Consider the following 27,946-nt stretch of genomic DNA (forward strand, 5'->3'; position numbering starts at 1 on the left):
CAGTGGGTCCAGTTTGGCTTCTGTGGATGTAGTCTGAGTGCAGAAAGCACACAGCAGAGCCTCCAGGCTGGGTGGCTACCCCACAATGTCACTCACTCACAGCTGCTTTCCTCCATTGTTAGTGCAGCCTCCTGACTTCAAACCTGCAGCACATCACTTCAGACCTGCTGCAAATAGCCTCCCAATCTCACCCAATTCTAGTCATCCTAAGTGTTCTGCTAAGAATATTCCTAAAAGGCAATTGATGATACCCCTTAAATTTAAGCTTAAGAGGCTTAACTTGTGTCCATCCCCACCCCTTCCCCCATGGCCTGGTGACCAGTAGGAAAACCTCATGACCAGTGTCAGATTATCTTTCTAAATCCATCTCTTATCACTTCCTCCCATGCACCCTTCACTCCAGACACAGAAATCTGATCGATGCTCTTTATTCCTTATACTGTGCTAGTGACACACTTACTGTATTCCTTTCCCAGAATTTTCTCCTCCAAGGTTCTTTCTTAAACCCTTGGAATGCTCTGATTGAACTAATGTCCATCTGCTGGCTTCCCATGGCTCTCTGAGTGCCCCTCGCATTACACTTATCACACTACACCATACTGGTCTGTTAGCTGCTTGCTTTATTTTCTGTGAGCTCTGGGAAAACACCTCCATGCCTCATTTATCTCTGCTTACTCAGACACAGGACCAGGCCTGCTGCAACTATTGTTTGCTGGGTGAAGCATTTGGCACCCACCTCCCTGCAAGGAATGGTCCTCTAGTTTCTCCTCCCACTAGAGTAATGGCAGTTTTCCCTTCTGTGTGTTCACCATTCATTTAAAATGGCATGTTCTTTCTTTGGATGTGCCAAAATCATTGAGTAAGATCTGGTACAGGAGCAGCTACGCTGGATCTGGTATCATCTATATCTCCTAGTTCTTGGAGCCACACATCTCTCATCTTCATTCCCAAGTGCTATACAGATGTCCAACTTGTCTATTATGGTTTTGCTTGAAAAAAAAATGTTAAAAGCTCAGTAGTTTAATATGCACATATATATATATATGTTAAGGGAGCATTTGTGTGCGTGTATACATTGTATAATGTGCAGATTCGGTAATCCTCAAAAATATCTCAGGTCCAAATTAGATATTTTCAGGATAATTTTTGCAGGAGAATACAAGGCCTAACAAGTTAGAGCCTGGGAACCACAGCTGCTGAGCTGTGCCTTCTGATTGCTTAGACTTTATAAGTTCCAAGATAGGAAGAGAGCAAGATTTGAAATTGGAGGTCCAGGATAGGAGTCTTGGCTCTCTCTTTTTTCGAGTAATCAGAGGCAAATTTTACTTATCCTCGGTGAGCCTTTATATCTGCACTTATATAACAATAGTCACCTTTTGCTGGTTGGTGTCTAAAATGTAAAGATTATGTATAGGAGAGTCATTTATAAACTAAGAAATGCAGTAAAAATTGCAATCATTACAAAACAGAAATCTAAGAATTCAGCCGTAATAGTTACTATGTGACTTCCATGGGGAAAATATTTAAACACTCTCTGCCACGGTGTTATGTTCCCCCAATAAAGTGTAGTGTGGAGCATCATAGGTAGCTCAATTACCTGGTGAGATGACAGCTTCAGCAGAGCTGAACAACTGCTGATGGGGAACTCTGGCAGGTTTACTACTGAAACCAAACAGGAGCTAACAGATGTGCCTGACACTTCCTGGGCTCCATCACTGGGAAGGTGCAGCTGTGCTCTGCCTTTACTTCGGGTAGTTTGGCTTTGAAATGTGGCTGCGCCTTTGTGAAAATCCTGCAAATGAAGTTTTATTGTCTTTCCTTTTCCTAGGGATGGCCGTTTTCCTTGACAACTCCATGCTGATGCACAGTAACAAAGATGCTCTGCTGCCCATTAGAGGTGACCAGCGAATGGCAGGGGTGGAGGCACAGGTTTCAGAAGTGCATGCACACCTGAGAGGAGCGAGCTGACAGACCCTGATAACTGAGGCAGCAGTTGTCAATGAAGAGATAGTACTATTAGTTATTTGGTTTTGTCAGCAACACTGGGGTATTTGCTGAACCGTTCAGAAGCTTTCTTTCCCCTGAGCTTAGAAGAAACCAATTTGAGCACTATTTGGAAGAAGACGACAGCAGAGAGATGGCAGGTGAGGAAGCAAAAACTCACCAGATGTTTCTGGATCTCAACATTTACTCGACAGCGTTGATCATCTCACTATTTAGAACTCAGGTGTTTATTTCAGCTTTATGCAGCGCTTCCAAATCTACCCTGCACGGGGTAATATGGAGCTAATCATTTTGCAGAGTATTCTGGGAAAGTGTTTATTCTGTTCCTTACAAGTTATAGGTTTTTCAAGTGACTATTATTTGACATTCCGAGTTCCACCAAGCACTAGGCAGTAGACCAAACACACACATATGCTTTGCGCCCATAAATATTAAAAATGCATTAGTCAGTCTAAGTTTTTCTTTTGTATTTTCCAAGACTTGTCAATCGCAAATGAATAGATCTTATTTGTAGAGAAAGAACAGATTTAAAATGACAAAATCAGAACCTTTCCCAGAATCTTGGGGAGGACTGGCACTTTAAAGAAGAGAAAACAAAAAGAATGATAACAAAATTTCAAGTGAATTGTCTTGGCTGTCTGTCAGATTTGGAGATGCACTGCTCTCTCGGAGCCCATGCATCCCAGATGGAGTGGTTTCTGTAGAAAAACAATCATAGTTATATTCAGGGGAGCTTACTTGGCAAGAAAATCATGATTGAACTGATGCTATTGTGACATCATGTAGGAGTTTATAATTGCAGTTTGTTATGAAACAGTTGGACTGAATCCCAAGGATGGATATTTTAGTGTTCCATGGAGAAAGTGGAGATAAAGGCATTGGCAAGGACGATGCGATGGTAGAGTAAGACTGGCCATGGCAAGGCCTCACTGCTTGGTATTGACTTTGCTGAAACCACAGAAGTCTCAGATCTAGCCCTTCTAGTCCCACAGGTCCAGAAACTCAAACTTACCAGTGTTCCAGAGCTGATCATATTTGGGAAGGCCAATTCCTACTGAGTAAACTCACTTATGTAAACCAGGAACAATGTTGTGCATTTACTAAGAAAAAGAAAATTGTCAGCCAGGCCTACTCTTCTTTTTGGTCTAAACAATATACTCCCCATAGACAAAGTACACAGGAAGTCAAGGTTGCTGGTAAGCTTGGAGTCAGATAAAGACTGGTAGTTTCATAAACTGAGTATGGCTTCATGCATCAGCCTTAGTCTCCATGCCCACTGTCAAGATGATAAATGCTTTTAAGGGTCCAACAGGCCACCGTTGGCCCACAGAACCCTTGGATGTCTACTTCAAAGTCTCCCTCACTAACTCTTCCTTTCCTGACCTTCTACTGTTTATGTTCTTCCCAGTACAATCCCAGGATCTTTCTTTAATTGTGATAATACAGACAATTACATTAAAACTGGGGCCAAGCCAATGATTTGGTCTTGCTTCAAGTATTTATTTATTTATTTATTTATTTATTTTTTGAGACAGAGTCTCACTCTGTTATCCAGCCTGGAGCACAGTGGCACGATCTCAGCCTCCTGAGTAGCTGGGATTATTGGCATGTGCCACCATGCCCAGCTAATTTTTATATGTGTGTGTGTGTATATATATGATATATAATATATATAACTATATATACATATATGATATATACATATCATATATATTATATATGTCACATGTGTGTGTGTGTGTATATATATATATATGAGATGGAGTTTCACCATGTTGGCCAGGCAGATATCGAATTCCTGCCCTCAAGTGATCCACCTGCCTTGGCCTCCCAAAGTGCTGGGATTACAGGCATGAGACACTGAGTCCAGCCAGAATGATATTCTTTAAATATTTGCTCACCACTTTTTGAGAGAAGCTGAGCTCTGCATGGGCATGAGGTGGGTTAGGGAGGCAATAAAAGTAGAAGCCCGTGGCTGTGCTCAGCCTTTGTTGTTCCAGGGGGTTCCTCTCTGGTCAAACCTTGCATATCTGTCTTGGCTAAATAATACTTAGCAAGGAAATGGATCTAGCTTCCTAAGAAGGGAGTTTAGAGAACATCTATTATTACTTGAGCCTTGCTTAACTAGTATTCCCTCTAACCACATACTCCTCCATAAAATAGAATATTGTAGATTAATTTCATCTTATAATAGACACATGCACACATTTATTTTTAAATTCAGAGATGTTTCAGAACACTGTTTGAATTGATACTGTTGACAGCTACCTACTGACTTTCTTCTTGGTCCAGCTAAATTCAGAGAAAAAGCTTTGCCCGACCTGGGAACTCTTTGCTCTTTTCATAATCTAAAGTAAATGGACTTTATATCTCTAAAGCTTATCCATTCATTGTATTTTGTTTTTAATTGACGCATAATAATTGTACATATGTATGGGGTATAGTGTGATGTTGTAATACATTGCGGAAAAATCAAATTAGGGTACCTATCATGTCTATCGCTTCATACATTTTTCATTCTTTGTAGTAAGAACATTCAAAATCCTAACTTCTAGCTATTTTGAAATATACAATACAGTATTGTTATCCATAGTCACCCAACAGTGCAATAGAACAACAGAACTTATTCCTCCTATCTAACTCTACCTTGGGCCCACTGACCAATATTTTCCTATCCCTCCGGTTCCCTACCTTCTCCAGCCCCTGGTAACCACTGTTCTATTCTCTACTTCTATGAGATCAACTTCTTTAGATCCAATGTATGCGTGAGATCATGCGGTGTTTGTTTTTCTTGGCTGGCTTATTTCACTTAAGAATATCCTTCAGCGATCGCGCCATTGCACTCCAGCCCAGGCGACAGTGCAAAACTCCGTCTCAACAACAACAACAACAACAAAACAATTGTCCTCCAGGATCATCTATGTTATGACAAAAAACATGATTCCAGTATTTTTTATGGACAAATGGTTTCCTTTGTGCATATATATCACATTTTCTTTATCTGTTCATCTGTTAATGGACACTTAGGTTGATTCTGAATCTTGGCTATTTTGAATAGTGCTGCAATAATTATGGGACTACAGATATCTCTTTGAACATACTGATTGTATTTTCTTTCTTTCTTTCTTTCTTTCTTTCTTTCTTTCTTTCTTTCTTTCTTTCTTTCTTTCTTTTGAGACAGAGTCTCACTCTGTCGCTAAGGCTGGAGTGCTGTGGCACGATCTCGGCTCACTGCAAGTTCTGCCTTCTGGGTTCATGCCATTCTCCTGTCTCAGCCTCCTGAGTAGCTGGGACTACGGGTGCCTACCACCACACCCGGCTATTTTATTTTTTATTTTTAGTAGAAATGGGGTTTCACCATGTTAGCCAGGATGGTCTCGATCTCCTGACCTTGTGATCCTCCTGCCTCGGCCTCCCAAAGTACTGGGATTACAGGCGTAAGCCACCACGCCTGGCCACTGATTGTATTTTCTTTGGGTATATACCTCGTAGTAGGATTGCTGGGTTGTAGTTTTTTGAGAAACCTCCATATTATTTTTCATAACAGTTGTACCAATTTACATTACCACTAACATACTATATGCACAACTTATCATACACAAAAAAATCAACTCAAAATGGATTAGGGACTTAAGTGTAAGACCCAAAGATTTAAAACTAATAGATAAAACATAGGATAAATGCTTTATGACATTGGTCTGGACAAGAAATTTTTGGACAAGTCTCCAAAAGCACAGGCAACAAAAGCAAAAATAGACAAGTGGGATCACATCAAACTAAAAAGCTTCTGCACAGGAAAGGAAAAATCAGAGAAAAGACAATCTACAAAATGGGAGAAAATATTTGCAAACTACTCATCTGACAAGGGGTTAAAATCCGGAATATATAAAGAACTCAGATAATTCAATAGCAAAACAAACCATCTAATTTAAAATGGGGAAAAGATCTGAATAAAGGTTTTTAAAGGAAGACATACAGATGGCCAATATGTATATGGAAAAAAATTATCAACATCACTAATTACCAGGAAAATGCAAATCAAAACCATGATGAGACATTATCTTACACCAATTAGAGTGGCTACAATAAAAAAATGTTGGCATGGATGTGGAGAAAGGAGAACTCTTACACATTTTATTTTTTAAAATCATTTCATCACTCATTTACCTATTCATCAAATATTGATCATCTTCTAGGTCATGTATTGCATGAGTTGGTAAGTATATAAAGACAAATAAAACGCAGTCACTTCCTCTAAGATCCACGTCTACGGGGAGAGACAGGCACATAAACAAATCATTGTAACTCAATGCGGTGAGTGCAGCAGTTAAGAAATGTATAGGAAGCTTGGGAATACGGAGAAAGGCAACCAACCCCAGACCCAGGGTGAAGACCTCAGAAAAACCTTGAAGAAGGACTGCTTGAGAATTAATGGACTGAAGATGAATAGGCCAGGGCATAATAGGTGTAGTAGATATCTGATCTCATCCATTCTGAGCTGATCCCATGGTTTATTTCCAAAGGCCACATGAGCTCTATGAACTCTCTTGTTCCTTTTTCCACACTGGGGGTTTATCTCACCCTCACCCAAGTACTTCCTACATAAGAGAGTGAAAGCAAAACTCGATAACAGAATCCTTGGACCTAATAACAATTACTGGTAAATGTCCAACACTTCATTGTTTGTTAAGCAACAGTTCATTATGAAGCATGTTCATTATTTCATTTATTTCCAGAATAAGTCTTAAGGTAGTCCTCCTCAACTGGAGTGATTTTACTCACGGGCAACATGTAGAGACATTTCGGATTGTGATGCTGAGGGGCTGGAGGTTGTTCCCGGCATCTCTTGAGCAGGGAGAGGCTGTTAAACATCCCACAGTGCACATGACATCCCCCTGCAACAAATTATCATCCAGCCCCAAAATGCCAATAGCACTGTGGTTGAGAAACCCTGTCTTGAGGGTATCTTCATATTTAAAAATAAATAAATAAAACTGAGTTTCTAGGTTTAACTCTGTCTAAATTAACTCTGTGACCTTTGGCAAACCATTTAACCATGAGCTCTAATTATCCTATCCATAAAGTGAATATTTATTTTTAAATGAAATTATCTCTAAAGTCTTTTCCAAATCTAACAGTCTGTGAGAGCAGGGGGATTCAAATGTTATATATTTAAACTGAGAAATCAGTGAACAAAATTTTCCTGCTGAAGATTACTGTTGCAATATATTTATTCTCAATGAAGTACTTTATTTGTATAATTAATAAAGAAGTCACTAGGCTAGATCTTGGAAGTGCCTTGAATATATATGACTGGGGTCCTGCTGTCTGCCCCCAGCTGCGTCTCTCCTGTCCAGCAGCAGAAGCTCTGAGTTCCAAGTTATCCTAACGCAGCACCATCTGGAAATTTAAGTAGAAGGACAGAATAATTTACACACTCACAAGGTGATTTCAATAACTTGTTGAAATTATTGAAGATTATCTGTGGCCCTAAGCCCCTTCTCTCCCAGCTCCATCTCCTATCACGTAACCACCCGCACACCCTGCTCTCAGGGACAGGTGATGACTGTGACATGATATTTTGGGAAAGAGATGTGAAAGTAGCCTCTCTGAATGGTGGACCAGTGGCCAAAGCACAGTGAACATAATAATAATCTCAATTTATTGAGCTCTTCTTAGTACAACCTTCTATATGACCACCCTGGAGGATGAGCATTATTTTCCTACCTGACAGGTGAGGAAACTGAGGCTTTAGAGAGATTAAGTAATTCACTTTGATTTTGTTCAAGAGAATAACAAAAATTTGACATATGATATGAATGTTACATTAGAAACTATTAACTTTGTGGTCCTGATGAGATAGGGGCCAGTATTTTGAGTAGAGCTTATAAGACATCTCGCCCCTATCTGTGTCAGGAATGATGAGGCAGTGTAGCATCATGGAAGAAAAAACCACGGTGTTTAAAAGCCTAAATTTCCTCATTTACAAAATTGAGATGATAACTCTTGCCTCAGAGGTTGAATTTAGCAATATATGTTGAATGTAAATTACAGTGCCTAGAATACAGGAGGTGTTCAAGAAATAATGGTAGATATCATTATTACCATTTGTTCACTGGTACATTTGTGATCTCTAATATCTTTAAAACTGTAAAGAGGCGAGTAAATTAGAAGACTATGGAATTAGGCACAAGAAGTTGCTCAGAATCAGCATATTTTATATGTGGACCAGACAAATTCCATTTAAACCCTTAGCATGGGTTATTGATTCTGCAACACACAGGGTTTGTTCCATGAAAGTGGTGTGGGAAATTCTCATTCAACTGAATTTGTAAATAGAGTCATTTCTTACCATCATCAGCCAATTTACTCAACTCTCTTTTTTTTTTCACAATATAAGGTTCTTCTTGAAAGAAATGTCTCATATTTAGATTTGATAAAAATAAATCCAGTTCTTTCTCTGTACTAGGACTATGCAAGGCACTGTCATTCATTGTTTCGGTTCCCCTGGAGATAATGCTGGTGGAACTACACAGTTGAGGACTCTTATTGAGTCCCAGCAGTTTAATGTACCCATTGAGAAAGAACCTGACATCAGCCTTTCTCTCTTCTTGTTGCCACAGGAACAGTAAGAGCAGGTGGAGAGAGAGGTTACAGGCCTGGAAAACTTTCGTAGTTGCTTAGAAGCGTGGCCTTCCGGTCAACACATAGAGTTAAAGAAATCTACAGCCACCGCAGTGAGTACTTTCTGGTTACCAACGCGAGCTCCCCCCACCCCCCCATTGCCACCTTTTTTATTTTCCCTAGATAGCAGAATCAAAGTGGATAGAATTACTTTGTGCATATATCCCAGTCACATGTTTTCATTTTTCCCCAGAAAAGCTGTACTGGATTGAGTCATGTTCCCATAATTTAGGTTCACCCAGAATCTCAGAATGTGGCTTTATTTAGAAATAGGGTTTTTGCCGATATAATTTAAGATAATATCAAACTAGAGTAGGGCAGGCTCTGAATCTACTATCAGACAAGAAGAAGACACAGGGAACAGAGAAGACACACAGGTAGAATCCCACATGAAGGTGGAGGCCAACATCAGAATAATGTGCCAACAAGCCAAGCAACAGGAAGGATGACCCATGGCCACCAGAAGCTGGAGAGAGCCATGAAACAGATTCTCCCCCAGAGGTCCCAGAAGGCAGCAGCCCTGCCCACACCACGATTTCAGACTTCTGGCCTCCAGAATTGTGAAACAACACATTTCTGCTGGCCACTCAGTTTGTGATAATTTGTTATGGTAGCCCTGGGAGATGAATACAGAAGTCTTGTTTATACAATTTCAATAAAGAACCTATTGAGGTGATTTTTAACAAGAAATGATTGAATCTAGATGGACTCAATTGATCATCCAGAATTCACCATCATTATCCCCTAGCATGCAGCAAGTACCCTTTTCTTTAACCTGGAGGACCTTTTCAGTAAAAAACAATATGACAGAAAACTTTGAAAAAAGATTAAGTCCTGAATGGCATGGCCAGTTACTAGCAAGTTAACACAACATGCCTTCTCAACTTAAAATTATCTTCTGGTTGTTATCTGACTTTTGTTTTGTTTTGTTTTTCAGTTGACCTTTGTTCTAAATTGAACTTGAGCAAAAATAACTGAATTTGATATGACAATAAGATATTGGTTTAGTTTTCTATTACAAGGAGAATTCAATTCATGGTGTGAAAAGTGTCAGTGGTCTTGCTGAATGTGTTGTAATTGACGATTAATGTGTTAAAGAAGTGGAGATGTTTTAAAGGAGACACTTTAGGTTTAAATCTTAGCCAGCCTAAAAACAGTCAAGAAAATGACAAGGCCATTCAGTGCATATCAGAAACACTGTCCTGCTACTGGCTTTCAAATATTTGTTCCTTTTGATTCTATAAGAGACAAAAAAAAAAAAATGAAAAGGAAAGTCATTTAGAAGTCAACACTTAGGACAAATAGAAACCATGTGCAACTATCAAGTGCTTAGAAGGGTGGTCTATTGGGAAGGTGATAACCAGGGAGAGCATGGTAGTTCTGGAGCTGGCATTTGGCAAAGGGATGAAAAGTCTAGGGTTCACACCATTCAACCCATAGCATTGCCTTTAGACTTTTCTGTGAAGCTGGGTGAACTCTAAGGAACGATAAGGAATACAGGAAGAGATGAGGTGAATAATGTGCTATTAAAGTCACCCTGATTCTTATCTGGGGAGTTAGTATGAAGCAAAGATGAGAAGGATTTAGAAAAGTCTCCAAACATTTTCACTTTTTTTCCATCCATAGTACATCTGAACTTGAGAATCTTGCCTCTTGGTGTTTCATCAACGGAAATTGTAAGCACCTATTAATCATCTTCATAGTCATTATTTCACTTTGCCCTTACACACATAATACATACATACAAAGAACTGTAGGGAAGTTTCTATAACCTTATTTTACCCACGACTCAAAGAGGTTAAAACATTTTTCTAAGCTACACAGCTAGTAAATAAATAAACTGGGATACAACTATTAATCTAATTCCAAATTCCAACTATTTCTAATGTATTGTGTTGTCCTGTTGAAGAATCACTGGAAAGCTGCTTCGTTCAACTGCTCTGAAAGTCTGATCAATCTGAATAGAAACTATGCATTGGTCATCAATGATAGTATAGCACTAGGCAATAAGCTAGGTGGGAAACTATATATTTACTAAAATGTATTAATTTTATAATCTTTTATATTTTGAATGTTAACAAACACACATTTTCATTCCCAAGGAAGTCTCCCTCTTTTTCCAAACTTCTTTTCTAAACAGATCACTTAATAAATACAGAATAATTTCCAATGACTATTTCACTGAGGATGAGGGAGATAACCATATTAGTCTAGATCTCCTAAGAACTAAAGAAGGCATATTTCTCTAGGTAATCCGACTCAAGATGGAATCAATGGTGTCAAAATCTTATAACGTCAAGCCAGTTTCCAACATGTGTCATTGAATTTCTCTCTGTTAATTTAATTAGCTTATGTAAACATCACTAATTCATATCTTTGGAAGATGAGCTCCAACCTACCCCTCAGAGTTGACCAAGTGCTTTATTAATATCAGATTAAGGCTATTATGTGGCAGGTACTCTATGCATTATTGCCTGTGATTCTCACGAGACTTCATAAAATGAAGTTGACTTCAGTTTGTTTTTTTTTTAATTAAAAAGACTTTAGATAAGAAATTATAAGCTTAGGAAAATTAAGAAACTTGTCCAAGATCCCATGGCTAGTCCTAAGACTTAAACTCTCATCTATCTGATTCAAAGATCTTATTTTCCTCTTTTTTTGTGAAGAATGTTTTTATGATATCTAGGACATTGGAATTTTTATGTGATGAAAACTTTAGATTCTGTTGTAGTATTCCTAAAAAATGTTCTTTTTCTGGTGGTTTTAGCTGACAATTTACTTGATTGGGCTCAAACTGTCTTTCTGTTGTCATTCCATTGGTAGCTCAAACCTTAGTTCAGTTCATTTGTCCTTAGCTTGAGTGCCTGAAGTTTTCCCTATGTATGCAAAACTTAGAGTTCAGCCAGAGGTTTGGAGCAGAGTATATGCATAGAAGTTAGGGCTTTGCCTCTCATCTTTCTGGAAGTTTCCCTTCACTTTACAGCTGCTGTGGTTTATATAAATTCTGTCCTCTGAGTCTCTCTAGTCTAGAAAAAAATGCAGGTTTTCTGTATAGAATGAACTGGTTGAGGTCTTCTCTTAGGTTAAAACTATAAAACTAATAAATTCATCTTATTGTGTTCTTCCAAGTTGTCAACCCCTCTCTAGAAAATACCTGCTTTTGATTGTTTTCCAGTGTCTTTTCTTAATCCTACAGTGTGTTTTGTACTTTTTATGAAGTTAATACTTGTTATTCCCTGGAAGATTGTTTGATAGGACTTTATTCAGCTTTATCAGAAAGGAAGTTGAGACATATATTTTTATATTATGTATCATTTTATAAATAAAAAATGAGGCAAATGAAAGTAAGGAAATTGGCGAAATCATTTCAAAAATTCTATGCATTCATCATTAAATTTTAAAAATCAATTTCTGACTAATATTTGTGTATACCTGTGTTGTTTCATGCAATATCATCTTCTATGTCATCAAAAGTATTGACAGTACTTTTCTTTTTAAGTACTCCATTATTGTCCCCAAGATTCTCTTCCAAGCTGGTAATAATTGCTGTGTATGTTTTAATGCTGACACTTTTTCATTTTTCTTTTTAAATTTTTAGAAGCTTTATCCACCTGTCAGGAGAAGGCATTCACATAACAACCTTTATTCGTATTTCTTCCTCAAATTGCCATTAATGGTTTACTGATTGAAATATTTAAGAGATGCTGTTATTCAATAAAGCACAGGAATAAGTAACACATTTCCACATGTGCAGGCAATGACAACTGTGTCACACTCAACACGTAGTCAACAGCAACTGTGAGATGATAGAAATTTTAAGGAGCATTCCATAGTCAAAGATATTAAAATGTGAAAAGTGTATGTCTTATAATTAATTAAATATAGTATCTTAGAACCAAAACAGTTGGCATTCCAACTCTGTGAGCTTTGTATTTTTGAATTTTCTCCATCCTCTTTTATTTCTGCTTCTAAACTAATCAGTTCTTACTTGAGTTCATTTACTGTAGTGCCTTTAAAAATGTTGTCAATAGTAGCTAACACCCACTCACTCTGACTCAACTATTTCTGGCAGTTACAGCATACATTACTTCTGCTCATATGCCTTTGGCCATAACTCCATCATATGGCCAACCTCAGTTGTAATGGAGAAATATTGTCTGGTGTTATGCTCAGGGGATAGAGGAAGTGAATGAAGCAACTGGCCCATAATGGCTAATGGTTGCCCACGGTACTACAGCAAGTAAATATCAGAGCTGGTATAATATAGTGGTTGAGACAAGAAACTTTGGAATTAGACAGATTGTTTCAGTCTTGGCTTTGCCTCTTGTATCTGTCTGATCTTGAATTAATTACTTATCTCTAAAACACAATTTTCTCAGGTATAAAATAGAAACCATAATAGTACCTAACCCATAAATCTGTTACAGGGGTTATATGACATACTGTAATACACGAAAAAGACTGTACCAAGACTAGCTCATGGTTAGCCCTAGACAATATTAATCAATTTGATTCAAAACTACATTTTTTCCAGTACATCTCAAATCTACTCATCTCCTTCCATTTGAATAAATACCACTGATTAAAAACATATTTTGTGCTAGGAATTATGCTTTTTTAAATACACATTTAATCATTTACTCCTAACAGTTACGTAAGGTAGACTTTATAATCGTCTGCATTTTACAGATGAGGACTCAGATTTGGAGAGGTTGAGCATCCATATTTCCCTTCTCTCCTATTCGATGATAAGTGTAATACGTGACACTTAGAGAGACCTCCACTCAGGTGCCCAATTTTACTTCCTCCTCAGATCACCATCTTGATATTTATTCACAGCCCAACTCAAATATTTCTTTCCTTATGGAGCTTTGCTCAACTAATCCAGCACTTAGTGGCCTCTGAGGAAATATTTTGTATATACACATCTCCTTTAACTTGTAGAATACCTGCCACTGTGTGGGATGCTTGAAGGGCTTAAAAAGAAAAAAACTAATATCCATTCTTCCATTAATTAACAAAATAGCATTGAGCATTTACTGCCTCCATTCCATTGCAATCTTTTTAAAACACAAATCGGCTCATGTTATTCTTTTGATTAAAATCCTTCAGCAGCTTCCCATCACCTGCTGGTGGAAACCCTGTCTACATTTCTTGTTATAAAAGGTTTTCTCCATGATCTCATCCCTGTCAGTCATTTCAGCTGCACCTCTCACTGCTTCTGCCTCACTTAGCTAAATCAAACTGTTGCAATTAACACAACATACCATCCTTCATTCCTGCTGCTTATTTTCCTGTTACACCTTTTCCCCATATTTTACCCCAAAATCAGGGATTATAATATTTATGAAACCTCTGTTGCTATTATCAAGTATTACTGATGTTAAATTAACTGAAATTTGACCTAACGCTCCCTCCATAGTTTGAATTCCTACACAGAAAACTGAAACCTTACTTAACATGTAAACAAAATGCAACCTAAGAGTATATTCTTATAACAAACAGCTGAATCTCAGTCAATCATAGGAGTTGAGCTTCAGCCAATTAAAGCTGCCAACCGATCAGACCATCTCCATATAAGGCAAATGACAAGCTGTAACCAATTAAGCTGTTTCTCTATCCCACATCCTTTTTCTGTACAAATACTGCCTGCCCACATTGATGGGTGACACTCTCTGAACCTCCCCTAGTTCTTACTGGTACTCAATTCATGAGTCTTTGCTCAAATAAACTCTGCTAAATATAATTTGTCTCAAGTTTTTCTTTTAACATCAAATACTTGGTCCACCATGCCCCTACTCAACCCCACACAGAATTTTATAATAATATTCAGAAAACTTTATTGAGCTTGATAATTTAAACATTTGTTTCCTCCCCTAGATTGTGAAGATAGGAAATGTATATTCACTCATTTCTGTAACACTAGGGCCTAGCATCATGGTTAAAAACCATTTTAATAATTAATCAGTTTTAATTAATGAGTTTGTTTTCAAGGTATCCACTACATCTGCCTCACAGTTTGAATATGCTCTTTCATATCCTATCTGACATTCAAACAGAACTCCTGTGGGCTCCCAGACCCAGAATGGAATGTGCCAACCTTCCGTGTGCATTGACTCTTTGTACTGGATTCACCAGAGATTTCTCATCTGTCACCCTGCAGGAAAAGGAGCCACCACCATTGCTCCCTGCCCAGCAAAATACCAAACTACTTGCTGGTCTTCATACCATCTCCTGTGCGTTAGACTGGTCTCCTTGCTGCTCCTTGGTATGTGGCACTTACAGAGACCTCCGCTCAGGTGCTCAATTTTACCTGCTCCTCAAATATTTCTTTTCACCTTACCTTTAAACAGATCCACTTCTTAAGATATCCTTTATGTAGTATTTTCTCCCCTAAAGAATTTCCAACATCTGTGTAGCACCTTATAATTTATAAAGATTGTTCTGTTTAATCCCCAAAGCAATCTTGTGAATTACTATGATTATCATCTTAACTATGGAGATTAATATCTTCCTTATAAGTGCCACACACATATGTTAGATAGCAGGGGTCTCAGAAGAAGAACTCAAAATTAATTTAATTAATATTTGTTGAGCACTAAGATTTGAAAGTCAGTGGGCCTGGTGCTATAAGGCATAGAAGTGTGATCAAGTTATAATTCTTATTCTCAGAGAGCTAATATCCTTGTGGGAGGTAATAAAAACACAATGGTAGTAATACCAGTAATAATAATAACACGTTTATGATTACCTGCTATGTACCACTTTAGTACATTTAGCATATTATTTTATTTTGATCCTCGCAATAATCCTATGAGGTGAGCATTGTCATGCAATTCTTATAGATAAGAAAACAGTGGAATTTAAGAGCGGTTTAGTGACTTACTTAAACTTCCACAGCTAAGGGGTGACAGAGCTGAGCTTATGAATCTATGACTCTCTGACTTTAGAGTGCCTGCTCTTTCCACTACATCATATTGCCTCTTGGATACAAATAACTATGGTACAATGTAACCTAAGAGATGAAGGACAGCAGAGAATAGAAGGTTTAATTCTATTTAGGAGTAGAGAACTTTAGGTTTGAATTGAATCTTGATGCATGGATAACATTAAATAAGAGAGACTGGGGATTGAATTTGGGAGGGAAAATACCCAGGTAAAGAAAACAACCTGAGGTACAGCCAGAATGCATGGAAGAAGGAGGGATTAGTAAAATGTGTAATGAGTCTGGAAAAGTAGTTTCAGGGCCGACTAATTATAGAATGGACAAACTTGATGGACATTGGAGAGGTAGAATCAACCAGAACTAAGGGCTGATTGAATTTTAGGGAATGTCTTAGTTCATTTTGTGTTGCTAGGGTAGAATATCACAGACTGGGTAATTTATAAAGAAAACAAATGTATTTCTTACAATTCTGGAGGCTGGGAAGTCCAAGGTTGAGGGGCCCACATCTGGTGAGGGCCTTAGTGCTGCATCATCCCATGGTGGAAACCATAAGGACAAGAGAGCAAGAGGGGCTGAGCTTGCTTTTATAATAAGCCCACTCCAGCAATAACTAATCCACCCTCAAGATAATGGCATTAACCCGTTCATAAGGGCAGAGCCCTCATGTCCTGGTCACTTCCTGTTAAGCCCTATCACTCAACACTGTTGTATTGGAGATGAAGTTTTAAAAACATACACATCAAATCACAGCAGGGAGTAATGGAGAGAAACAATTTCCTAAATTTTTAATTTGTAAATCTGAGGGAAAAAAATGTGTGTGTGTAGTTAGTAGGAAAAAAAAAAGGCAGTACGTTTTGTTAGGGACATAAATATTAATTGATTTCTTCATTGATTATGCATGGAGATTGGCCAATGCTAGAAAATCATTGAGGCCAATTCTCAAGCTGCTGGTAACGTGCAATTTAATGTGCGACACAGCATCCTGCAGGTGACCCGGCCTGATCTATGTTCCTCCTTCAATTTGGATGAAAAGGAAATTTTTACTTTTGTAATGTCAGCTCAAGGTTGAAATATTACTTGGCCTTTCTCTTCCTCCAGTGTTTTAATAAAGGTACTAGAGCTGTTCGGAGATTGGAATCATGCTTAGAAGATATGCGGCTGCTTTTAACTCCACAGTTAAGTTCACAGTTATGAACTCCTTGTTAATGCCTTAAAACAAAATGAGGAACTTGAAATTCCCATCTGTCAAGATTAAGGAGGGAAGAATTTATTTTTGCTCTTAAAATCTTTAATGATTACTTTTCACCTTTCCCCTTTTATATCACTCAGGAGTAATATCTCCATGAAGGGTTAAAGATGCGTTAGGAGTAGAAACATGAAAAGCCTAAATATTTTCAATTCTGAAAATAGGTTGAGCATTTGGTATATGCCAGAAATCCTGCCAAGCTCTAGGGACATAAAGATGAATACAACAAGGTACCTGGCCTAAGTACTAAGCAGAGTTTTGCTGACTTAAAATCCATTATGTTTTTGCTTCTACTATGTGTCACCAAATTTACTTTTTCTCACTTTTTCTTCAAGGTCATTTTGAAGAAAGATTAACTAAGTTGCCCAAAGTCAAACAGTAGTAGTTGGGATTAGATTCTCCTTCTGATTCCAAAATTTTAGAAGAATGGGCTGTTATTTTGTTCAACATATATAATCACGATGGCTTCTGAGAACCTTTGGTCTTCGGCTTCAAGTGAAACCAAGTAGACTTGGCTGGCTACTGAGAAAAAGCAAGTTGTAGGACTTCACCTGGGGAATAAGGTGCCTGGTCAGGTCTGCAGTGTGTGTGTCTGTGTGTGTACACACATGCATGCAGGTTTGTAGAAGAATTTTCTCCACTCTCATCATGCAGTGGGTTGTGGTCTTTCTTGTGAAATTTTTCCCTGGAGTCTATTTTGTGAAATATAATTTAAATTGAAACGCCAGTGATTTTTAATCATACTCCCAATTTATATCTCATGTAACCATATGCCAGTGTCCTCGGAGTGTTACAGGGATATGAATTATGCTGAAATTGGATTAGGCAAATACATATTTGCCTTAAAAAATACATACCCAGAGCAGTAATTTAATTCTTCCAACTCTAAAGATTCAGAAACACCCTGTGTATCTTATCAGCAGCTCATTGCAAATTTTCTTCTGGGCTACTTTCTCTGCCTTTTCATTTTCTTCTAGAATCTACTGTATTTAACAAACATTATCAACTGAAGGAAGTCAATTTATATCAAAACCATCCCTAAATGTAAGAAAATTAGGTTTTCAGAAGAAAACCTATCAAAACCCTTCTTCCAATTCTTCAAATAGAGGGGAGCAAAATAGAAGGCAATTAAGAACAATTTCCCTTCCAAGTAGATACGTTAAGCTGCATCAAACTTGAGTATCTAAATAGTAATTAGACCAGAGCTTCAGACTACCAACTGATTGTGAGACAGTCATTATCTTATTGTTCTGTAGCAGCATTGTGTTTTGCTGAGGACACTAATATGGGCAAACACTACTGAAGGGTTGCTAACTCTAGGGTATTATTATGCTGTCTAGTCTGTGGGAAAAATTTATCAATACTAATAAAGGCATAGGTTTAAGCATATGACAGGAAAAGAAAGACTATTGGAGCAAAGATCCTTCTTCAAACAGTTCATCAGTTCTCTTCTACATTGCTTCAAAAGTGACCACATGGAGTGTTTACAATTGTGGTTTCTGCAACTAAATGGCCAGGGTTTATGCCACTGCCCTGGTCCTTCGCAGCTATGAGGTCTTGGCTAAATTGTTTAACTTCTCTGTGTCTTAGATACATCAAAAGGTTGCTCTGAGGATTAACTGAGTTAACATGTGAAGTACCTTAAATAATGCCTTGCATAGAATATGCATTCAATAAATGTTTGCTATTAACTTTATTTCAGCTCGGTTTCATTGTCTGTAATTGGATTTGGTTGGAAACATAGTGACCCCTTCACCACCACAAAATATGTTCACATGCTAATTTCTGGAACCCAGAAATGTTACCATAAATATAGCAAAAAAGACTTTGCAGACAGAATTAAGGGTTTTGAAATGGAGAGATTATCGTGGGATTTTATTATTCAATATAATCACAAAAGTCCTTATAAGAGAAAGAGGAAGGCAAGAGGGTCATTCAGAGAAGAAGATGTGAAAAAGGAGGCAGAGGTCAGATTGATGTGACTGCTGGATTTGAAGAATGGAAGAGGGCCATAAGCCAGAGGACACATGCAGTTTCCAAAGGGAAAGGCAAGGAAGTGGATTCTCCCCTAGAACCTGCAGAGAGAATGCAATCCTGCTGACAAATCCTGCTGACATTGATTTCATGAGACTTCTGAGCTTCATAACTGTGAGATCATAGATTTGTACTGTTTCAACCACTACCTTTATGGTGGGGTCTTACACTGGCCCTGGGAAACTAGTACACTGGACTGTTCACAAACATGCTGTGGCCCCTTACTGCTCCCAATGCGAGCAGGGGCTACATTGCCAGAAGTTCGAGTTTCCTCCTACTATGACTTCTAGGCCACATTTTCTACTGCCCCCATTCATAAACTCTGAGGTACAGTGACCTAGATTTGTACCCTTTTTCTGACTTGCCTCCTAGCCTGCCATCTCTTTGTAACTACTATGCATTTGGCTTTGCCTAGAAGGTTGTTTTTCTTTTCTCCCTATACCAAAATTATTTTCTATCCTGCAAGGCTACATCCAAATGCCTTCACAGTCTTTCTAATCCTCGTTGACCCTTTGTCTTGGCTCAGAGATCTGTCTTTCAAGGCCTAGCTATGTGCAGACCAAGCTGGCTAATAGAAAATAACCAAATAGCCAAAGCATGAGTATATTCAACATTCAATCTCTGTCATTGCCAGACTGTGTGCATTCATGGGAGCCCATCACTGACCTCAAGCTCCTGGGGCATTCTCTAGTTTCCAGAGCCCAGAGGCTGAGTTTAAGTCATTGACTTCATGGCTTTAGGGGTTCGAGAACTGGACCCCTGTGAGGCCAACCTGGCTGTTGCTGGTGTCCTTCCAAGCTCTGTCCTTGCCTGCCCCACCCTCACACCTTCATGCACTGGTAGCTCTTTGTGAACTCTCACATCTCTTGATTTCAACACGGAAATCTCTACTTTGTGTTGAGACTAAAAGGAATCACATTAGAAAAAAATAGAATCTTGACTGATTCTTTAAATCTGAGGGTTTTGTGTTTTTTGGTAGATAATAAGGTCAATCAAGGACAGAGGACCTCGTGGCCTGGCTGTGACATTAGTTTTAATGGAATTAGTGCTCTAGAATAGCCCAATCAGCAAAGAGAGCAAAAATGAAGAAACTGAAAAGAGAATTTACTCAAGGTCATACAACAAATTGATGATTGGTTCGTGACTTGGTTATTAGTTCTCATTGACTTTCTGGTGTTATATAATGACTGAGTCTTACTTTCTTTACTTTCATCTGATTCCATCAACTCTTTTTCTAAGTGTAGCCAGGAAATGTCTAGCAGCATGAGGCCTCAAATTCCAGATTCTGAACTTGAAAGTGTTAAAGAAGTTTCACATTTTGAACAGAATTAGATTTGTTAAAAATTATAAACTATATGAATTATTAAAAAGAAATTTTTAAAACACAAAATTCTTTCAAGTTACTATCGTAAACATAATTATCAAATGTATGTTCTCATTTAAAGAGATGGAAAATAATGTGGACCATTTCTAAACATATCCAAAGTAGATGTGTATACACACACGCACACATACACACACACACACACACACACTGATCAGTGAAGAGAGCAATAAGGCTATTACCTCTATAGAACTTCTATATTACTTTTATAGACGTAAACTCTTTATTTGTGTAGCCTAAGTTAGGAAAATGACCCTTGAGATAAAAATTGCTTGCAGGAATGCTCCTCAAAGCATTGGCTTACCTTAGCCTGTTAGGACCCAAATATCAATTTAAAAAACCACAGTGGATATGCTACTTCCAAATCTTTCCCTTCTTTTTCAGTGTCCTCCCTCTCTTTCTGGAAACTCAGATTGAATGAATAAAGCGAAATTAACTGTTCAGATTTAAAACTTCTTTCTTCACAAATATAGGTGAAAACCTGAACATGTTGGAAGGTTGCTAACCTATGACACACTGAACATGTTTTAGTAACATGCCTGCAGAAAAGTGGCTGAATTTATTCGAATAAGAAAAATATTATGTTCAGAATTCCCCCTTTCTTGGTTAGTGATTTATATTTGAGGAATTTTAGGCACTAAACGTATTTCTACTCTTAAATTATCTCACTACAGATCCAACAGAAGCCATTATACATAACAGCAAACAGAGATGGCATAGGAATTCAGCTTAGCAAATATTTACTAAACACCTACCAGGAGCCAGGCACTGTGGCAAGTTTTGAAGAGAATGACATGAATAAAACATTGTGTCTGTTCTCAAGGACTCTACAGTGCAAGCCTGAAACTGCAGGTGTCTAATAAATGTTTATAAAATAAATGAAGGAAATTTAATCGAGGAGCAAGACCTATGAAGACGAGATTGTAATGCTGTTTGATTAGACCAGTGACAAAGTATATGCACAAAATACAAATATAACACAGAAAAGAGTGGCAGAGTTTGGGGAGGATGTGGAGAAGGACAGCAAAGTCACCTTCCAGAGGAGGTTACACCTGAGTTATGTTGTAAAAGATGAATAGAGATTTCTCCTGCAGAAAAGTTGAGCAGTCCAGAAAATCTTGGCCTTCAGCAACCTCGACCTAATTGAACACTTCCTTTGATCCTTAGAAAGCTGCATCTGCAGATAATCCTGGAGGAAGCTACTCTGTCCCTGTTCATGCATCTACTAATAAAATAGATACAGTACACTTTTTCCTTTGGCCACACGAAGAAGAAACTCATGCATGTTTTATGAACGGAATTGTAAATCTTCAAATCTCTTAAGCTGCCACTCTTTTGAAAAATTTTAATGTGTTCTTTTACCTGTGAATTTATTTTTTATATTCCACTTGATGGTTGAAATGCATTTTTTAAAAAATTTCTACAAGTTTTCAGTCAGTTTTACATTAAAAGAAATCTGCCACAGATATTTAAAATTGTGATCATTACTTGTCACATTATACTGGTAGTAAACACACAATGCAATAACATAAGAGTAATAAATGATAATGATGATACTAATGATAAGAGTCAAACTAGTTATTTCCTCCAAGAAAGCTAATTCTTGTTTGTTTATAAAATTCTTTTGGGCATCTTTCAAATTAAAAACAAATGTGGAGTTAAGCCAGTTTTATTTCCTTTGAAAACTTACCTTGGTAATTGAGAATGTAGTGTCCGGATACAATTAATGGAGAATTTGGAATATTAGACAAGCTCTTAGAAATCCAGTGGGTCATCAACAGATTGGTTCAATTTTAAGAAAGAGATTCCTTCTCTTTCCTGGAACTTGAGTCATCTTACATAGACATCCTCAAGTTGGCTTGTGTTGACTAAAACTTTACTTTCTCTTAACATATAGCATTCCATCCTGGAAGTAACAGCTGGTAGAAAACCTTGTTCTTGGTGTTCTCCTAGGTGTTTTATTTTAATTCCTCCCTTTTTGGAGTCTTGATTCCTCAACATACTTGTGCCTCTCTTCTTGCAAATCATTTAAAGATATGAGATCTGAACAAAGCAAGGCATATGCTGTCCTAATTTATACAATAAAATAAAACTGCTGCCTGCTTAAATCCATTACTTTATTTTAGTTTCCCCTACATGACCAACGTACCAATGGACGATTGTTGGGTGATTTCCCACAGCAATGTGAATCTCATAAAAAGATTGCTTACTGTCATTAAATGATTTAAATCAATTATGTAAGCAATAAACTCCCTTTATCTTCCAAATTTATTTTTCTTTACTTCTATCTGATTCCACCAACAGTTTTTGAGTTGTAGCCAGGCAATATCCAGCAACATTTGATCTCAAATTCCAAATCCTGACCTTGACATCTCAAATTCAAGATCTCACATAGAATTTAGTTAAAAAATTATGTATGTACCTTGTTCAATGACTGAGTTAAACAATATTTGTTGTTATTCAGTATTTCCCTTGTGTATGTTGATTCTTTCTTGCCATACACTCCTAGATAATTAGGGCAAAATCAAGGCACTTAAGACAGGTTGTGGCAGAAAATTCTTGTTATGATGGAGGCTCAAGAAAGTTAAAAAAAAATCTTAAGAGATTAGGAAAGTGAGTCATCCTCCTCCTGGGTGAATAGAAGGGAAGGTTTTTGTATTTTTTTTTTTTTTTTTTACATATAAATGGACTTTTTTTTTTATTAAGTGAGAAGTTGAAATGTACAGGGCATATTTTTTAAACCTTCTATTGCACAAGCTGAAAGCTCTGGAAATCTACTTTCTTTTTTGTCATGGAAATTTTGTGAATGGACTAAAAGGTCTTTATTCTGCAGGTAGGGCCAGTGGGTGCCCTTGCACTCACATTAAAGTCAGAGGAGAAAACTGCCTCAGGATGAGATAGATGTTTGATGATGGAGTGGGGAAATATTTAAAGATCTAGTTTGATGAGAGCTCCACTGTACTCTAATAGTGAAAGGAGTTTGTGTGCTTTGGGCTTGGGATTTTCGATTGAAGTCTATTTTTTCATTCTCAGATATTTTTTAATTTGATGCTTACATTTCTTACATACTTTGATTGTTGCATATCTAATTCTCTACTCTTTCACAAGGGAAATATTAATTTGGACTCTTTTATAGTAGGGTATTATTCGATTCTAGGGTATTGTTCCTTTGGTGTCTCAGAAATGGATTCTTTAGTGATAGGGTGAATGTTTTAGACAATGACAAGAAGCAGTCTTTAATATTATTCTTCTATCTGGGAAAAAAATACCTTGATGTAATGTAAATGGATCTAGGAAGTGGCCAGGGCATAATTTTTTTTATTTTATTATCATATGTGACATTGATCCTGAGCTATAACTTACATTTTTCAAAGATGTATTTGCTTAGTTCCTCTTGTATTTAATTAGAAAAGAGTATATTAGAGGTATGAGGGGCTTCAGAAATAAAAAACATCTAACTTCCCTTTCAAAATAGAAACCTCCTCTGAGAATTCAAATATAGTGAGATATCTCTGTGTTTAATAGACTTTTCATCTGGTTTTAGTCTTGGAGATTTTTGACAATCTAAGGAAAGCTTTAAACCTTCCCTAACAAATGGGCATTTGCATTCATACACAGAATTTTAAGAAATTCACAGGCCTCTGAAATCCCATTCATGGGCTGCTTGGGGTTTCCATGGTCCCAGGTGAAGGTCTCTTCCTTGTCCCCAACACAGTGATCATGCAATGCCACATAAAGAGCCTATGGCTTCCTTGGGTATCTCATTCTGGTTTTGTTTGACTATAACATTCTAAGTTCTTCTTTTTATGGAGTGGAAATGTATCTCCCCTCAGTTCTACCAAAAGTCCTTTTCTACTTCTTCGATTCCTACAGAATGATTGATCTCTCTTCCTGATAACAGTGGCTCTTTTGTTTTAATATTTGACAACAAAATTAAAAGCCAACGCTGGGTCTTGTTTTAAATGTACTCTTATTTTACCCGATTTTCAACTTTTCTCACTAACCTTACTACTTTAGCACAGAAAGAATTTGCAAATACAGGACATCAGTTGACTAGATGGTGGATAGTTTTTATAGAAAGAAAAGATTTGCAGGGGTCTTGCATCTTAAGATAAGCAGTGATCTGATTTCTACTAAAAATGTTTCAAGATTCCCTACTAGGCAACTTAATAAGAATTGTGGTTTGGCACAGCTCTGATTTGTAAACTAGTATTTCTGGGAGATGAAGATAAAATTCTGATAACAGCCATGTTAAAGGTAAAACGCAGAAGAAACTACAATGTATTTGTAGGTATTCTTACAGATACATAGTCCACATCCAGTGGCAGGCATGCCAGCTGACCCGTAAAAGACTAAAAATGACATCTTTTGAAGGAAAAGGAAAGAAAGCATTTTATGTCCAAGGAAGATAAGTTTTTAAACCAGGCAGCATGATCCAGGATTCATATCCCAGTCTACTCCTTAGTAGCTCTGTAAAATAGAGCAAGTTACTTCACCTTTCAAATCCTCAATGGCTGTATCAGGACTAATAAAACAAAAGTGAAGATAATATTACTAATTTCTAAGGTAGTTATATGGTGCATATCAAATAATAAATGTTACTCACTGGGTAGTTACAAATACCTGCTGGGATATAGAGATGATTATATTCCCTTCCAACTCCAAAGCACTCTGTTACTTGTTCCTTCCTTTGATGTGTGTCTAAGAGATGAGTGGGGCAGGAATTGTTATCCATATTTCCTTGTGAGAAATCTGGAAACAGAGCTGTGATGTACCGAACAGGCATATAGTAAACAATATGATTATATAGTAAACAACATGCTTATATAGTAAACAACATGCATATAGTAAACACAAAATTTAATTCCAGGTCTATTAGGTGAATTAAGTCAATTTTTATATATTACTGGCTTCAAAGCTCTTATAAGAGGAGGTTGAAATTAAAATTTCCCTACAAACAGTACGATAAAATTAAAAAGTTCCAAAGCCAAACCACCATAGACAGAGTTGACCAAATAAATGGTTGAGAACTAGCTCTTGGATTCAGGTTCATTGGTTAAATCAGACATATAAATAGGAGTTAGAATGGCTCCCACTCCTGCCCATGAAGGAATAAACACCCTGGGAATTGCTTTGACACTGCAAATAACTACGAGACTGGTCAAAATCTATGGAACATTTGCTTCAAGATATTGGATAACCAGGCTGTGCAAAACTGTGTGTACGATCTCAAAGAGAATGGAAATCAGTCATGTGAGCTTTGCAGTCACCCTACCTCTCTGCCTGGAGGCAATTTCAGGCCCTGGCAGGGGAAAGAAAAGCCCAAACAGGGCCCAGAGTTCCCCTGAATTGAGAAGATCAAGGTTGGCATCCTAGGCAGTTAGCATTTTGGAGACAACCACTGGAGAGAAGGGAGCTGAGAAGGCCTGCAGGAGATCCCCTAGAATCTCTGTCTGAATATTGAGGTGCACATGTGTGGGGTAAAACACCATGAAGTTGAACAATTCTAGCAACTCATAGAGGACTAGGAATAGTTTGCATTTCCACAAGCTAAATAAAAAGACCTGACAAAACACACATAAGTGTGTAAAGTGCTTAGAAAGGCATAATCTTAGTATTTAGTACAGCCTCAGTTACTTAGTTTTAAACTGAAGGCTACTCTAGATGCTCCCTAAGAGACACACAAATAAGCTTTAAAAGGATCAGGCTAATCCCAAGGAATGTAACTGCCACAAAATCCAGCACCCAACCAACAACACTCCACAGTGTTTGACAATGTTTGATATCTAGTCCAACCAACAACACTACACAGTGTTTGACAATGTTTGATATCTAGTCATATGTTACTTGGCATACCAATAATAATAATTAAAAAAAACTAGGAAGAAATACCTGAACTTATGGAATGAAAGAGTAAAACATATGAGGCATTTTCTTGAGAAAGAGAAGTTGCTATGCTGTGAGTCTCTACCTTCTCCACACCAAAAAGATAGGGAAGGGAAGGGAATGGAAGAGATCTTCTGCACATCAAGCACTATGTGTGTGTGTGTGTGTGTGTATGTGTGTTGGGGGGAGGGGGATGTGTGCCCATGGGACAACACGGAGAGCTTGAAAGAATTCCCTACATTTTAGAGATTAACAGTCAAAAAAGTGAACATAGCTGACTCCATCTTGCTTCTAACCCCCCATCACCTAACTATCTTTGCTCATTCCTGCATGTAGGCCAAGCTAACTATGGGAGGAATTTAGTTGATAGTTTACCTTTAACTCAAGGATGGTAATAGTCCTTTCTGGAAACCCTTGAGGAAATAAGGAGGGCACACACACAAGTAACAATATTATGTTAAAAATTGACGGGAGCATTGTGTCCTGACCAAGGACAAAGAAGTTTTGCAACCCCTTCAGACACCTGCTGACACCGGATGTCTGTGATCACCTCTCGCCTCCTGACCTCAACCTCCTTTATGTTCCCCCTTCCCCAAAGTAAAAAGAAGCTTGAGATTCATGCTTTTTATTTTTTATTTTTATTGTTTTTTATTATACCTTAAGTTCTAGGGTACATGTGCACAACATGCAGCTTTGATTCATTCTTTTTTAAGACGGTTCTTTGGGACCTTAGTCCACCACCTTCCCAGCTTTCTAGTTCTCTGAAACAAGTCACTTTCCTTGTCCCAACATCTTGTCTTTCAACTTATTGGCTATTCTGTGGCAAGCAATGCAAGCTTTGGACTCAACGAAACCAGATGACAGATCCCTAAGACAGCTAAAGTGGCCCTTGGCAGTAGGATGATGGAGGCTGACTGCTAATTGAATTGTTCTTCAGGGTGTCCGAGCGATAGATGTGTGAATGTTTTTCTATGGATCAAATATGATGACATGAGAAAGAAACCCAGTGTTTGTCATTTTGGTTCCTGTCAAGTAAGCCACTCTAGACAGCCAGAGTGTTTCCCATTAGAGGTGAATGCCAGAGTCAGGAGCTGAGAATGAAATTACAAAGGGCAAGAGATGTATCCATTATCCAAGGCCAAATAATTGTTTGGAGAAAGATCGCTACCATGAGATTTGCTATCAAAATGACCTCAAGAGAAAGACTTACCTTTATCAGACAGACCAGAAGGTAGGAAGTCACCTCTCAGGTAAGAAGTTTTTACTACCTATCTTTTCTTCTACCAGATTAAACTGTCAAGGCTCGAAGAGTAGTTAGCTAGTAGTGATGGAGATGAGTGGAGAAAGAGCTGGTCCCAACACTTCACCTTCCTTAGAGGGAGGCAGCAGCAGCTACAGGTCTTAGCCTGGAGGAAGATGAAGAAAAATCCAACCTTAGATCAATATCTTAAATTTAGTCCATTCTAACTTTTGAATAAAGCTGGGTTTGTTATTTAAAGTGAAATTCTGTCATTTGTGAGTATGCCAGAAAAAGGCATGGAATCTGCCCAATTTCATTTTTGTATCAGGGAAAGATTAACTCTATTTAATAAATTTTATAGGGGTGGCAAGAGACCAGTCAAAAGAACATAGAACTCTGTGGTCAATAAGTCAGTTACACTTCTTATGATAAATCAGAGCTATGTCTGTCAGCACTTGTTGGGACTTATTCAGATAAAGCTACTTATCAATCTATTTGTACAAAATGACTACTCAGTTCTGT

The 27,946-nt window shown here is 37.7% G+C and overlaps 1 long non-coding RNA gene across 1 annotated transcript in view; it reads right to left on the reverse strand.

Annotated features, from left to right (window-relative positions):
* Positions 1 to 7,297: 7,297 nt before the first annotated feature.
* The window catches only part of LOC117062709, a 57,191-nt gene continuing 36,542 nt past the window's right edge, over positions 7,298 to 27,946 (reverse strand). The window contains exons 3-5 of the long non-coding RNA XR_004428502.1: positions 27,395 to 27,590; positions 24,922 to 25,062; positions 7,298 to 7,404 (exon numbers count right to left, since the gene is read on the reverse strand). This is a non-coding gene — a long non-coding RNA (uncharacterized LOC117062709). The remainder of the gene's footprint in view (positions 7,405 to 24,921; positions 25,063 to 27,394; positions 27,591 to 27,946) is intronic.

The sequence above is a fragment of the Trachypithecus francoisi genome, unplaced genomic scaffold, assembly GCF_009764315.1.
Source record: "Trachypithecus francoisi isolate TF-2019V2 unplaced genomic scaffold, Tfra_2.0 Lachesis_group17, whole genome shotgun sequence".
Lineage (NCBI taxonomy): Eukaryota > Metazoa > Chordata > Mammalia > Primates > Cercopithecidae > Trachypithecus > Trachypithecus francoisi.